We start from the raw sequence: 14,653 nt of genomic DNA on the forward strand, positions 1-14,653 counted from the left end.
AAATGCAATAGTTACCTGATTTCTACCCATATGGCAGCACTTTTAATGAGCAATGACAGTCCAGGAATTTAATTACAAAAAAGCATCTCAACAGAAGACCATTATATTGACTTGCCATTGTGGAACATGTTCCCAGTGGAGGCCATGTTCAAAGGATCCCACCCGTGGGCCACGTGTTAAGCCCTGTGTAAACCCAAACTGCACTGTGGGCCTCAAAAAAATGGGCTGTGGGCAGCATGTGCCCCATGGGCCGCATGTTGAATAGCCTTGCTCTAAGGAGACATTTTCACTACCAGGGAAACTTTCCTAATTTTCAGCATAAAATTTCATTTGCTCACTAAGATTCCATTTTTCCCCCTAGCCAACTTATTCCACTGGCACCAGTATTTACTTTTCCTCCTTCATCTTAGTGTTTACACCCTTCATCTTTTCCACAGCTGGCTGTTCTACAGCCAGCCTATCTTTTTAACCCTTGAAACTTTCTTCCTAAATCCCTTAACCATTTTTTGATTCCTACCTTTGATTCCTTCCATAAACAGCACAAAAGGTGCTGTCTCACTGGAGCCGTGGTATAGTTTAAATGCAATTCTTTAGGTGAGCAAGTACTTTTTACATGAATAAATATTTGAATGATCAGAATGTAAATTGGCTTGTCTGACATGACACTGGAAGAAAAGAAATAAATGAAGGTTACAAAAGAGAAGATGAAAACAAAAAAGAAAGTGCTAGATACAAATATAGAAAGAACCAATTACTAAAACTAGAGGGGGGATAGGAAGAAGAAGAGGTGTGAAGAGCAGGTAAAGCTGTTAGCTGGGCTTCATTAGTCAACTGTTGTAGACCAAAAGGTGTGACTTCCTCCAGCCCACTAGCCAGTAAACAGATGCAGAGATAGTGGTCCAGCTCGGTCTTTTATTCCGTGAGGCAAAAGAACTTTGTTGCACCACTCCCATGTAAGTATGGAAAGCAGAGGATATTTATGTCTGGTCTCAGAGGTGGAGTGGTGTTTCCAAGCCATAGGAAACAGTCAGTAAGAGCTTTAATGAAGCACTCTCTAAGCAGTGATGTCTCAGTCACAAATGGCTCTTTAAAGTGTCTCCTGTGGCTCTTTGCAGCACTTCATATTAAAGCATTGGTTAATAATTCAATCACAATCTAAGTTATTAAACAATCAGGATGCTTTTACTATGTTATTAACCAATTGTAGTTAATAAAATAATATTTTCTTACATTTTGCTGGGAAGATAATGAACTAAGTATTTCCCTTGTCACACTGTTTAAATATGACTATCTAGAATGACAGTAAATGGAACAATGAATTCACACTACTCTGGCTCTTTTGGGTGATGGTGATCGCTAATTTGGCTCCTGAACCACTGAGGTCTGAGTATCTCTGCTAGAGACTATCTGCTTTGGCAGCAGCCTGGAGAGCAGAGCACCTCTCAGCCCTGAGAAAAGTGTGCCACCTGCTGGACAAGTTTGAGAACTGAAAGGTGATGGGGGGCAGGTAATGTTGGTCCCTAAAAAGAACCAGAAAATGAACATCTGAATTCATCTGCATGCAAGTAAAACCCCTTTCCTCTCTCTGGACAGAGCCCAGACACCACAATACATGAGGCCCAACATAACTCTACCCTACACTGTGTGGCCTTGATTCTCTACTACCCTAAAACACAGATCAGGCATGTAGAGTGGCTGCCACAGAGACCCAGTTATGGGTCCCTGATCCTTGGTCACTTGACTTTGGCAGAAGGTAGATTCTAATTTCCATTCTTGGGCCTCCTAGCAGCGGACAATAACTCAACTCCACCATGGCCCAGCTCAATCCTTATACCAGACATACGGACAGAAACTGGTAGAGAAGGCAGCTACACCTGCATAGATTCCCCATACATCAGGTGGATTATTCTGTGGGAATCTGCCTAGTTTAATCCCATGAGCTGATACTTGCTTTCTAAAGCACTTTGAGTTCCTGAGATGAAAAACGAATGTAAGAGCTACATATTATTACTCCAGATTTGCATCAGAGTGAGAGAGAATGGGCCTCTCTAGTCAGGAAGTTCTTTCCTTCCAAGACCTTCAGAGGGGTAGCCGAGTTACGAACTAACTGGAAAATCTTAAAATCAACGAATAGTCTTGAAACCCCTAAGAGACTAAAAAAACATGTAGATGGCATCCTGAGCTTTCACGGGCATAATCCACTTCTTCAGCTAAAGAGCGGGTTGTGCCCACAAAAGTTCATGACACTATCTAAATGTTTTCTTCTTCCAAGAGACATTCTTGAGTGGTAAAAGGACACAGTTTACAAGAAGAAAATAAGAAAATTAAAGTAATCAGGATATCTAATACAACCTGCACATTATTGGCAATTATAATATTAATATGCGACTAATAAATGGAAAAATTCCTAGCTTTAAATTCAGCTCAGTCTTAGATTTTGGATCTCTCCCATCCGAAAGCACTCTTTTCTTTCCCGCCCATGTACCAAACAGTTTCACAGACCTTCTCGTGGGCACCTGTACAAAGGGATTGGAAAACTTGAGTGGGAGTTTACCACGCCCTTTCCAGGAGTCAGATAGAGCCCAGGATTTCTCCCACTGTCTGTGGAGATAATTCCAGGGTGTGAAGTAATAGAAGGGAGGGGAAAATCTTCACAGGAGTTTTGATAACAGCATTATTTAACCCTAAGGCATTGTAGACAGAAAACACCTCTACTATCGTTTCCTCTATTTGCAACTGGCTAGGGTAATGGAATATCTGCCTTGGTTTTACAACTGCAGAATAAGAACATGACAAAGCGGTTTGTTTGAGTGGGAGGGGGTACTTCCCTGCAGTACTGTGCCTTCTGAGTTCTGCACCCCAGTTTGAGCTCTAAAACCAAAGTCTCTGTTAGAGAGTGACACTGAATTTACCTATTATGAGAACATTAAATCCTTCCTCTCCTTTCTCTGGATGCTGACCTCTTCTTTCTGTCCACAAATAAGGTTTGCTACTCCAGCTCTCAGCAGCCTGATATACTCCATATTGCAGATTAGGGGACATGGCTGATTTGTGGTCAGACTGGGAGGAGCACTGCAGATGAATTAAACAAAAAGGCAGTGGTAATTAACAGCCAAATAGGAAGCCAAACTCCTTTCTGTCAGTACAGTCTATGACTATGTCTGCACTATAGCTAGAGCCATCCCTAGGCAGGCACAGGTCCCATCCCACTCCACCCTGCCCCTGCTCTGTCCTGCCCCTACTCCACCCCACCTCTTCCTCCTTCCTCCAACCCACCCCCCGCTCCCATTCCACCCCATTCCTGAAGCACCCTCACCCCACTTATATGAGCTGGAGAATTAGTGGGGGGATCTGGTACAGTGGGAGCTGGAGCAACCCAGCAGCCTGCTCCGCTCCCCCTCCCACCTCCCTGAGCTCTACTTTGCTGTAGCAGAGGTGGGAAATGAAGTGCCCCAGTCCCAGTCAGTGGCCCTCTGCTCCCGAGCCCTGCATTGCTTGGGGAAGCAGAGTGAGTCGCACTGAGTGAGGGGGGACTGACCCCTGCTGCTGCCCCATACCAGGCTCCCCAGGTAATCCCCCAGGCCACCCTGGGCCCCATGAGTCCTGTCAATATGACAGTTCATGCAGCTGCCCCAGGGTCCCCCCAAAGTGCAAGGCCTGGGGTGGCCACCCCAAACCATCCTATGCACTGGATGTGTCTATCTACAGCTTGTATCAGCATAATGTATGTCATTCACCTCACTGGATAAGCCACTCCCATTGCCAAGTGACATGCAGTACCTTGGCATCAGTGTGGACAGCACGACAGCTACTGCAGCTTGTGATGGCTGGAGTAATTAAACCGATAGAAGAGCTCTCTCTGGTTGGCTTAGAGCAGTGGTCCCCAATATGGTGCCCGCGGGTGCCATGGCGCCCGCTGGGGCATTTGTGTGTGCCTGCCAAAAGATCTGGCCTGGCCCCACCCCTGGCGCACAGCACATGCATGGCACCAGCCCTGGGCGTGCAGCTCATGGGCAGCCCCACCCACAGGTGCCTGGCGCATGCCTGGCCCCGCCTCCGGGCATCCAGTGCATGCACAGCTCCGCCCCTGGGCACCCAGCAGCCCCGAAAGGTTGGGAACCACTGGCTTAGAGCCACTAAATTAGAGAGTTTATTGCAGCACCACAGCACTGCTGTGAGCTCTCCAATGTAGCCATAGCCTATGCCTTTCGCATGGTGATCTGCTGGGATAGTTGCTGTGAGATTCTGTACCTCAGGGAAGCGCTCTGTAACTCTCCCTATTCACCATGTATATGCAACTGTGGGGTGTCATACTGCATACCAAATGGGAAAGGTTATGATTTGCCATTGCTCTCTCTAAATAGAGATCTCATTAGTGCCTATAAAGTTAAGAGATTACATTGTATTGTCACTAATATATATTGTGGGCTAAGGGAATAACCCAGCTATTAGCTCCCCAGAGACAACAAGGTAGGTAATCAACTTCCACACCTGGACCTGTGTTCTCTAAGCACGTGGAATGAAGCTATAAAATAGAGGACAGAGCCCATATGACTGTAGTATGCCCGCCCTCCCTCCCATTGCCCCCTCTTCCTCCGACTGCCCCCCTCCAGCGAAGGCAACAAGAATGCTGGAGCTGAGGAGACCAGTCCCCAAGCCAACAGGGAGAACCTGTATTTGAAAGACTAACCAACTTGCAGTATCCAGTGGATTGAGGAAAACTGTTTGTCCAGATCTTGCATAGTCTTAATAAGGCTGAGAATTTAGACTGCATGCTTATCTTTTATTTTCTTTTGGTAACTACTGACTTTGCCTATCACTTAAAATCAATAAGCATGATATAATGTTTATCCTTCCCAGTGAGTTTGACTGAAGTTCTGGGTAAATTTCCTCAGGTTACAAAGGCTGGTGCACATCCTTTGAAGAAGTGGTAAACCAATTAAGAAACTTGCATTGCTCAAGGGTCCTGAGCAAGGTAAGACAGTATATTCCTGTGGTACCAGGCTGGGAGCTAGGGGGATTTAACAGATGCCTTTTTCAGTAGGATTTGTGAGTGGCTCTGGAAGCATTCATGCAATCTAGCAGAGTGTGGGGCTTCACACACAGTTGCACTGAATGGTAACCTCTTTGTTATTAGAGAGTCCCTCCCTGAACTAAATTACAATTTAAACAGACAAAACGGAATGTATGGGGAAAAACAAAGGCATAGAGAAGTGAAGTGATTTGACAAGTTGAGATAAGAACCCACATCTCTTGAACTCTCACTCTATGCCTTACCTACTGAATTATTGATTAAATAAATCTGCCCTTTTATCCCTTCTTTAATATAGTGAATTTGAAAGGCTAAAACCTACTGGTGGAATCAAACTAAAAGGCAGATGTTCCCAGTAGGGACACTGAACACAAAGTTACATCAGCTTTAGCATAACATAAATGGGAAACAGTCAGAGAGACAGTACCAGAGAGCGATTCACAATCACCAAAGACAAAGGTGAAGTAGTAAGTCCCCTGCAGAGAAAGGCAGTGCTGCATTAGACTTCTCCTAAGCTGATCCCTACTCAAACTGTAGCCAACTGGCAAATCAAAATTAAGTATTTATAAGTCTAATATCAGGTAACTCTGTTTATGCCACAGTTGATCTGTTGGCACAAGCTGCAAGCCTGTTCCTTTAGTTAGACAACTTGGAACCCAAATGCATCATATTTAATAATTGGCCCTACAGACTTGCCCAAGTTAGGAGTTCAACTATAGAAAGTGAATAATTTCTTATAAAAAGGTGTCAATCTATAATAAATCATAAATGTTGATGGGAGAAGGTGGAAAAGGGAGACAAAGCCTAAACTGATTCAGTTCTATACTCTGTAAACAAGCAAAAACACAAAAACAAAAACTCCCATCTTATCAAGCATGATCTGAACACATCCTTAAATTATATTAGTGTATCTTTTTATTTACACTAAAACAAAAAAGGCCTACTTATACAATTCAAGCAATGTGCTCTGATCATGCCTGGTAAATATGGAAACTGAGGATTATACAAACAAACAAACAAACAAACAAAAAAACAAACAAAACACAACACCACCAATGAACCCAGAATTGGTGTATTGAAAATTGGGTCTATTGGTGGACAAAATAACAAGAGGATGGACTGTTCTACCCTACACTTCCTTTTTAGGGTTCTTAAACACTAAGCAGAAAAGGAGGCATGAAAACAAAGTGTTTGTTTAACAGAAAAACTACAGATTCAAAGATGAAATAGCAAGAAAAAAGTAAGTTAGCAGAAACAACAAAGACAACCTCAGGATTTACACTTTCATATTAGATAAAAATTTCTTTTCTAAAAAAGAGCTACTAACTGACTTGAAACCATTTCCCAGTACACCCTGCTAGCTACACGAGTGTTCTGTTGTTCATGGACAGTTCCCACCTTGAGACTGTCCCTTTAGCAGCTGGGTGCCCTTCATTTACTCCTTCCATATTAAAAGGGTATATGGGTATATTAAGGGGAAGTTTTCCTTTCAATCATTAGGGATATTCCAAGTGGGGAAAACTCCCTCATTTCATTGAAAAGAAAACAAGAGTTTTCAAAAACTGTTTCAAGCTGTTACCATTTGCTTTGATGATTCCTCACTGTTTTTCCCTGGACTGAACAATGGCTTCGAGCATGTCAGTCTCCTGTCAGAGGGAAGGTAACCTCTCCCTGCCTAATTGCCTGTTGTGAGGTGATGCTGAAGTCACACCAAAGCTACAATTACAAATACACACATACTCTGTACATCTCATGATGACTGTTAAGTTCAGTGCTTTGCATTTCTGGTATTTGTATGCATGTAAGTACCTTACCTGGAATTCTCAAAAAAAGAAGTGCAAGGTAGGCTAGAGATGTAAGCGACCAGTCGACTATACAATAAGCAAAAGCTTATTGGATAGTCCACTAGTCCCTCAACTAGTCGCTTGCTCCCCTCCCTTGCTGCCTATATATCATGGCTCCTTCCCCACTCTGGCACGATAAATGCAGAAGTGGGGGCCAGCAATTACCCCAAAACCTTATCTACCAGGCTTTGGTATAAAACTTCCCCCCAAAATCTTAAAAACCTAGAATCTCCGCTGCCACCACCCACATTTATAACGAAACCAGGGGAGAGACCATTTGGGAAAATCTCACCCCTAAAGTAAAAAGCAGGACATCACCATTAACCAATACCAGGTTAATAAAAGGAAAAGAGAAAAGTTTTATTATCACCACACTATTCCTGTTGCAAGCATAACAATTAGATGGAAAAGTAACAAAATAATATACTCATGGAGAAACTCCATGGGCCTAGAACTTAGTGACAAAGGAAAGCCAAAACATTTTTTTAAAAGTGCAGACAGCAGATCTCATACCCAAACCATAAAACAATGAAACCTAACGGATTTATCTAAACTTTACCCTATTTACAGAAAGTGAAGAAAGAGTCTTTTCTTGGAGGGAGACATAGTGTCTATCCCCCTCAATAGCTAGAGAGAACTGCCCAGAACAAAGAAGGGAAAAACCATAAATTCCTTTGTCCCAGTTTGAAATTCCTACTTACATTCCTATTGGCCACTCCACCTGGCTAGGTAAGGGACATAGTTAACCCCTTAGTCCGCAGGCTGATGGCTAACCCTCATAATCATGACACTATTAGAAGCAGCAAGTGGGGGAGCAGGAGCCAGTGCTGGGTGGAGCCAGCTTAAAAGCCAGTTCTCCTCAGCACCGTCTCCGCGGCAGGCAGAGGAATAGCAGGGACCAGGCGCAGAAATCAGCTGATTCCCAGCTCACGTCCAGTCCCAGATGATACGCTTTTAATACATTTAAAAAGCAGAAGTACAGTGGGGGAGACCCAGCAAGAGCAGGGAATTAGCTGGCCTGGCTCATGCCAGGACACCCTGCTGCGCTTTAGCCTTTTAAATGTACATTTAAATGGAAGAGCCACAGTGGGGTTAGCCCCTGGGGCCAGGAACTAATCCCATTGAAGCGCCCTGCTTATCAACTAATTTACTAGTCAATGGAAAATGCATTGATTAAACAAAATTTAACATCCCTAAGATAGGCATCTAAAGGTTATAACAACTATGTCTCTATATTTAATTATGGATCTACCATTCTGCACAATCTTAGTTTTCCCATAAGACTATCAAGCATAGATTCACTTTCCCAATTCTCATGCAGTGTAAGTGATAACTTGAATTGTAACTAAAAAGTCAGGTTAACTAAAACTTAGCTGTCTAAGAGGCATAGGCACAGATGCTGGGGGCTCTGGGGCTGCAGCACCTACAGTGAAAAATTAGCAGGTGCTTAGCACCCAAGCTCCACCCCCTCACCAAACATCTCTCACCCACCAGCAGCCCTGCTGCTCACTCCTCCTTCCTCCCAGAAGCTTCCACCTCCCCAGCAAACAGCTGTTTTGCAACATTGAAGGCATTCCAGGAGGAAGAGGGAGGAGCAGGGACACAGGGAGGAAGTGTAGAAGGAGCAGGGCTTGGGGGGAGATGGGGATGGGAGAGTTGAGCATCCCCATCTAGAAGGGAAGTCAGTGTGTATACAAAGAGGGCAATATTTCTAAGCATAAGCAAGGGATTCCCCCAACATGCTTAGTTTGGGTTAAACAGACATATAGAGCTTGCATATATAGATGCTACTGCACCTTTTGGAACCTAAGGCAGGTGGGTGGGTTGGTGGGTAGGTTTACCTGCTTTGACTTTGTAAAGAAACCCTGGTTTCTGTTTTCCAGATAATAAATCTTTTATAGGCATGGCTACAAGACTTGTCTTTCACAAGAGCGCTAAGGTACAACTGACCTAGAGTAAATAACTGATCTTTTGGAACTAGGAGTCGGTCATATGTTGAGAGTTTTGGTGTAAGGGACTCTACTTACCACAAGGGCAAGCTTACCTGGATAAACACATAAACCAGAGAAACCCAAAGGACTCTCTCACTCTATCTTCAGGAAGTTTAGTGGCGGAGGAGTTTGCACTTGAGACCTGGCTAATGATAGCTAATTCTAGAACACTCAATTAGTTTAGGGTTTGTGCCTCTGGCTTCTAACAGTCTGCCCTGAGATTGGAACCCACATTCATGAGCTATTTCAGACAACCCAATATGAAGTCACTGACATACTGCAGGCTGTCGTTTTCTATTAGCTCAGATCACTGGTCAGGTATTGTATTTTGTAGCAAGATAGCAGGTTATCCAGATCAGGGGGATTTTAATTACAAACTTCATGGTGTGATCTCAAATCACAGGCTTACAGAAGATCCCTGATCACTCGTCACAATTCTGACTCATCTGTGAGAGCTCTCCACCAGATATTCTGATGTAGCCAGGTAGCAGCCTTGTTTAAGGCTGAATTCTTACTGGCTTTTTTGAGGGGTAGGGGGAAGATTTGCCTGATGAACGGATGCCTAGGTGAGCAAGAGTTCATTCAAGACAGACTGTGAAGTTTAGGGACTTGGAGCAAGGGACCTATCACTGATCCTGACACTGAGAACACCTGGAACCAATCAGTGAAGGCAAGACAAGTCCATCTATATGGATCATGGAGACGCCAAAGCCCCAGGCTCTGAGTTCATGATCAAGTCCAGGGGTTCTCCAACCTCCTTGTACTGTGACCCCCTTCTAGTAACAAAGTTGTGACATGACTCCAGGGTAGGGGCAGAGACCAAGCTTCAAGTGGGAGAGAGCGCACAGTGATTGGACTCTACATAGACCCAGTGGGTTTGGAAGCAGGTAAGACCTAGCAGTGGGGTTCACATGCAATAGATTGGTGATACTTGAGGGGGGAGGGGAACCTCTTACTTCATACTCTCTATAGAGCATTTGTGCTGCTTTGGACAAGTTACAGAGAGCTGCTGATTACTCTGTAGCAAATACACACACAAGTAATTCATTTATAGCTACACAGGGGGCTAATTCTCAGGATTGCTGTGTACCTCAGACACACTTGCAATCTCACTCACCTCTAAAAACTCAGGCTCATATCCATGCTCTGTGAAAATAAAATTATCAAATTTTTTATACCAAGTGTCCTTCTTCAAAACATCCCTATTATTGGCTGTAAAGGACTCCTCTCCCCACAGTTGCACCCTCTGGTTCCAGGAAGCAGCTGTTGCCACACATGACAAGCCTGCTGCGAGTTGCTTATGCTGTGGTCTCTCTCTCTGTGACTCAGCCTTCTAGCTTGCTCTACAGTCCCCACTTCCAAGGTATCAGAGCTCTCACCCCACAAGCTGCCCAGATGCCACTTCAGACGGTCTTCCACTTCACCTCTAGACCACTTGCCACACCTGATTGGGGAACTCAGGGCCACCCACCAACTCTGAGTTCCAGCCAAGATTGGCAATCCATATGTGCTCACTTTCAATTGGTGTTTTCCTGGGCTCCTTTCTATTCCTCTTCCCCATCAGCCTGGTCTGTCTCTAGTTTTACCACCACAGCTTTCTCTGCTCCCTGTGGCTATCTCATCCCTCTCAGCAGTTTGCCAGAATCCCTAAGTCAAGCCCATATCTGAGAGCTCATTTCACCCTAGGCTTCCTCTTTATCCTAAAATCCCTTTACTTCTCAGGAAAGGCTGCACCTCATGCCTTACAATCAACTCCTGCTGTGTCATGCCAGTTTTATCATCCTAACCGCACTCACTTCATCTGCAATTAGTCCTCATCAAGCTCTGGCTCCCCTTCAGGTACAACCTATAAAGTTAATTGGTCCCTTCTAGCCCACTCTTAGCAGTCAGGGGCTGTGTGGAATGAACACCCCTCACACTAAGTTTGCAAAACCTTAATTTGATAGCATTTCTATAACAACATTTGAACACTAACCAACTCAAAAAAAATTTAGGGTCTGTTCTAGGCCCAGTGGCCTGAACTAGTTTGGGGAATACTAGAAAAACAAAGGAGGGAAGGGGGACGTGCAGATCTTTTACCATCTGTTTTGTACAGCTTCAACCACCTCTGCAGTTTTTTATAGCTCAAACTGGCAGATGGCACCTATTAACTTTGTGCATTGTAACAGTCCCCTAGGTCATCTCTGATTAACTTCTCTGTAGAGCTGAACAGGCTGACACCCTGAATACCAGATTTAAAATAATGGGGGGTGAACACAGCTCAAGCTCTAAGGGACTCCTGAACAGGAGACACTCAGAGCCTGGCTTTAGGACAGAATGGGGGACCCTGGTAAATGAGGGTAAACATCCTCCATGACACAAAGGAGAGTAGGGGGAGTTGTAGGGAGCCCTTGAAAGGGGTTGGGCGGATGGCACATGGTGGAGGGAATGGAGGAATGTAAGAAACCTCAGGTTTGTGAAATAATTAGCTGGCAGACACTATAAAGTGTGTGACCCCCTGCTATTGGTCACTGCATAACCTTTTCAGTTAGAAGAGCCCTCCCCCAAAGAACTCAGACAAGTCATAGCTGTCTGTCTTGTAGCACAAATCCAATCCCACCTTCAATTACTACACATTGGCACTACCAGAGCTGAATATACAACCCAAGCAGATATGTTGCTGTGCTGCTACAGGCTAGAGTCCCATTTAAACAAAGGTGAAAGTTACCTCTGCTGCTGGCATTTTCCACTGTCTGTCTAGACTCCCCAGCTTCTTTCCCATTTCACAGACACTCAGCTATCTGAGCACCATAGAGCACATTGCAAATCTGGCAGAGGACACTTGGAAAGTTGTGAACAGGTCACTTTTTTTACGCCTCTATTGCAGTGCACCAATAGATGGCACTGTTGAGTTTAAAGACTAGATACACGTATGCGATGCAATTTAAACTCCAAAAAAGGGTTACAGAGGGGTTACTATGGACTCCCATTCAATATGGACAGTATCTTATTTCACATTATCTTTCTGATGGGTCTTCGTTAGGTGTTGGATGGCCTGGTCACATTGGTATTCCCAACAATCATTTCTGAATAGCTGCAGCCTCCTTTCACTGGGCTGTGCTCTTCACTGAGGGCCCTTTGCAGGAGAGGAACAGGGCCTTTACATTCCTCTGGCCTGTAGTGGCAACCCCCAAGCAATCTGCCGGTCTCTCTCAACCTGAGTTGTGTGAGACTAAGTACTCTGCCTGGGTCTAGGATAGTCCACCCCTTCAGACCTGCCAGTGAATTATCTCACAAACGTAGTAGCCTTCTTTCCTCAGCGAGCCCCTGGTAAACTGTAGGTCCCAGTCAGAAGCCCATTTGAAAAGCCTCGCGTTACCTCACCACTGGAATAGTGTGTGCTGACATTCTGTAGGGGAAAAAAATTGGCACGTTTCAGTTTCACTGCACCATGCTCAGTGATTTGTTTCACTTCACATTAGCAGGGCTTTGTGAATCAATAGGCTCAAGGAACCCAGGGTTTGGCTGCAGCTATTTTGGAGACAACATTTTGGAGAGAGCTCTAAGGGAAACAATGCGTGGAGATGAACCCTAGGGAGTGACTGTCTAGCCAACATTCCAATTGCAGTGTGCTGGCTGGCTGGCTTGCTCAGAGGAGATGCAGAGACACCTTTACATCACTAAGCCGTTCCTTCAGTGCCAGTTTAATGATGCAGCAGGAGTAGAGAGTAATGGCGAGACTGCACCCAGGTATTCAAGAGGGAGCAAGGATGGAGGCATTTTTTCTCTTCCCTCTCTTGTGGCTCCCACGAGGGGGAACTCTGGCTAGAAAACACAAGATGACCATAGGGATGTCTCTACCATAATCACTAGCCATAGCACAGGAAGTAGGGAAGAGATGTGCACATGACCCTTTCTACAGCAGACAAACTAGACTGGATAGGCACATTGCAACTATTACAAGCACTGTGTCTGTCAAAATCCAGGGCTATCATTACAAGATCCAGTGGGTACAGCAGTAGATAAAGAATCCAGGATTCTATTGCTGGTTTTGACACTGATTTGCTGCGTGATTGAATAAGTCACTTACCTTTGCTGCGCCTCAATTTCTCCATGTGTAAGATGAGAATAATTATATTTATCCCGAATAGTGATAGAAATGTAGCCGTGTTAGTCTGGTGTAGCTGAAACAAAATACAGGACTATGTAGCACTTTAAAGACTAACAAGATGGTTTATTAGGTGATGAGCTTTCGTGGGCCAGAAAATCAATCATACGCAATAATGTTTATTGGAGCCATTATCTCCAAGCTCCTCAGAATGCAAGTTGCACTAATACCCTTTTTTCTTTTTCTATTTTTAGAGTTAAATCCTTCTAATAACACATCTGCATCTGCACATTCTCACCTTATGTGCATAAAGAATTGAATTGTGGACATGTTTGTTCAGTCAGGAATCGTACACAGCCCTTAACTCACCTATAGGAGAAGAGGGTAATAGTGCATTATCTCTTTGTTTAGTCATGTATCATGTACAGTACTTTAGATACTGAATGACATTCAAATTTTGGGAGGCTTCTTCCCATAGAATTTAAATATTAAGAAGGAGCAATCAGGGGCAAGATTAGAAAGGCAAAGGCACAAAATGAGATCAAACTAGCTACAGGCATAAAGGGAAACAAGAAGACCTTTTATAAATACATTAAAAGCAAGAGGAAGACCAAGGACAGGGTAGGCCCACTGCTTAGTGAGGAGGGAGAAGCAGTAACAGGAAACTTGGAAATGGCGGAGATGCTCAATGACTTCTTTGTTTCGGTCTTCACCGAGAAGTCTGGAGGTGTGCCTAACGTAGTGAATACAAGCAGAGAGAGGGTAAGTTTAGAAGATAGGATACACAAAGAACAAGTTAAAAAACACTTAGGAAAGTTAGATGTCAGCAAGTCACCAGGTCCTGATGAAATGCCTCCCAGGATACTCAAGGAGCTGATAGAGGAGGTATCTGAGCCTTTAGCTATGATCTTTGAAAAATCATGGCAGACAGGGGAGATTCCAGAAGACTGGAAAAGGGCAAATATTGTGCCCATCTATAAAAAGGGGAATAAGAACAACCCAGGAAACTACAGACCGGTCAGTTTAACGTCTGTCCCAGGGAAGATAATGGAGCAGGTAATTAAGGAAATCATATGCAAACACTTGGAAGGTAATAAAGTGATAGGGAATAGCCAGCATGGGTTTGTGAAGAACAAGTCATGCCAAACTAATCTGATAGCTTTCTTTGATAAGATAACGAGCCTTGTGGATAAGGGAGAAGCGGTGGATGTCATATACCTAGACTTTAGTAAGGCATTTGATACGGTCTTGCATGATATTCTTATTGATAAACTAGGCAAATATAACTTAGATAGGGCCACGATAAGGTGGGTGCATAATTGGCTGGATAACTGTAGTCAGAGAGTTGTTGTTAATGGTTCTAAATCCTGCTGGAAAGGGATAACAAGTGGAATTCCTCAAGGGTCTGTTTTGGGACCCGTACTGTTCAATATCTTCATCAATGATGTAGATATTGGGATAGAGAGTACGCTTATTAAGTTTGCAGATGATACAAACTGGGTGGGGTTGCAACTTCTTTGGAGGATAGGGACATAATTCAAAATGACCTTAGCAAGTTAGAGAAATGGTCAGAAAACAGGATGAGGTTTAATAAAGAGAAATGCAAAGTGCTCCACTTAGGAAGGAACAATCAGTTCCATACATACAAGATGGGAAGCGACTGTCTAGGAAGGAGCATGGCGGAAAGGGATCTAGGGGT

General features: G+C 44.1%; 1 long non-coding RNA gene across 1 annotated transcript in view; it reads left to right on the top strand.

The window, feature by feature from the left end:
- LOC112545251 (uncharacterized) overlaps positions 1 to 14,235 on the top strand; it is an 86,258-nt gene extending 72,023 nt beyond the window's left edge. Inside the window, exons 5-6 of the long non-coding RNA XR_012905974.1 lie at positions 4,896 to 4,975; positions 8,760 to 14,235. This is a non-coding gene — a long non-coding RNA (uncharacterized LOC112545251). The remainder of the gene's footprint in view (positions 1 to 4,895; positions 4,976 to 8,759) is intronic.
- Positions 14,236 to 14,653: the final 418 nt, after the last annotated feature.

This window comes from Pelodiscus sinensis, chromosome 9 (assembly GCF_049634645.1).
Source record: "Pelodiscus sinensis isolate JC-2024 chromosome 9, ASM4963464v1, whole genome shotgun sequence".
NCBI lineage: Eukaryota > Metazoa > Chordata > Testudines > Trionychidae > Pelodiscus > Pelodiscus sinensis.